A 1,405-nucleotide genomic window follows, 5' to 3' on the forward strand; every position below is an offset into this window, starting at 1 on the left:
TAGGAACAAATCACAAATATTAAGTCATTATTTTTTGTAATTATAAAAACCCGAGTCCTTTATGATACACTTCCTGCCTCATCTGCTAAGCAATTCTTAGGTAAAGATATAAGTGGCGACTTAGTGTACTGGTAGGGGACTGGGCTTCCCCACCACCTGCCATTAACTGCCGACATCTCATTAAAAATTTTAACGGCTGAGTTCCAGCTTTGCTGAAATCATAATCCTATTAAAGGAAAAATACAAATTACTTTTAAAATTAGTGATATTTCATAATAATGCACTAAAATCCAAAAATATCTTCGGCAAAATAATCAACATTTGGAAATTTACGAAGTGATGTACATACAGCTGAACATAATGATTTTCACTAAAATCCTATTTTTTTTCGTTTTAAAGTTAAAAGAAGTCCATTTCAAGAACATCCTGACATCTGCACCATTTTGGTGCCTTTTGTTCTTCCATTTTGGAGATTCTTTTGGGTACTACATGTTGTCCACAGAGATTCCAACCTACCTAAATAATATTCAACATGTAGATCTTGCAAAGGTATGTTTGGTAAATTTTTAATATTTGTGAATATTGACTGAATTTAATCTCTTACTATCTTTTATATATATATATAATATATATATACATATATATATATATATATATATATATATATATATATATATATATATATATATATATATATATATATATATATATATATATATATATATATATATATATATATATATATATATATATATATATATATATATATATATATATATATATATATATATATATATATATATATATATATATATATATATATATATATATATATATATATATTATATATATATATATATTTATTATACATATATATATATATATATATATATATATATATATATATATATATATATATATATATATATATATATATATATATATGTGTGTGTGTGTGTGTAAATAAATAAATAAATAGATGAATAAATAAGAGTATATGTATACTGTACAGGTAAAATACTGTACACTGAAACCTCCTTATCCAAATCCCCACCCGACACATGGTTGTGGAATTCCTCAGGTAAATAATCATTTAATGTAATTGTACTTTAAATATGAAATACTCTATAGAAGTGAAAATACTTTGTAGAAGTGATTGTGTAGTACTGTATGTTAAATCTTATATAATAATACCCCCTCTTTATGTTGGTTCAGCATGTCATTTCCGACTTACATCACTTTTCTTTAGATATTGATTACTGTACTTATATAAAATCCAATTGTTCTGTTACTCCATACAAACTCTTGCTATTTATAGGGGATTTTACTTTCGGCATAGCTGAAAGACGAGCCATAAGAATTTATCAAAGAATAACTACCCCAATCATTAGTTAGCAGGGAGGAT

The 1,405-nt window shown here is 24.5% G+C and overlaps 1 pseudogene; it reads left to right on the top strand.

Moving 5' to 3' along the window:
* Positions 1 to 1,137, top strand: part of LOC137633825 (putative inorganic phosphate cotransporter) — a 189,159-nt pseudogene extending 188,022 nt beyond the window's left edge.
* Positions 1,138 to 1,405: the final 268 nt, after the last annotated feature.

This window comes from Palaemon carinicauda, chromosome 43 (genome assembly GCF_036898095.1).
Source record: "Palaemon carinicauda isolate YSFRI2023 chromosome 43, ASM3689809v2, whole genome shotgun sequence".
NCBI lineage: Eukaryota > Metazoa > Arthropoda > Malacostraca > Decapoda > Palaemonidae > Palaemon > Palaemon carinicauda.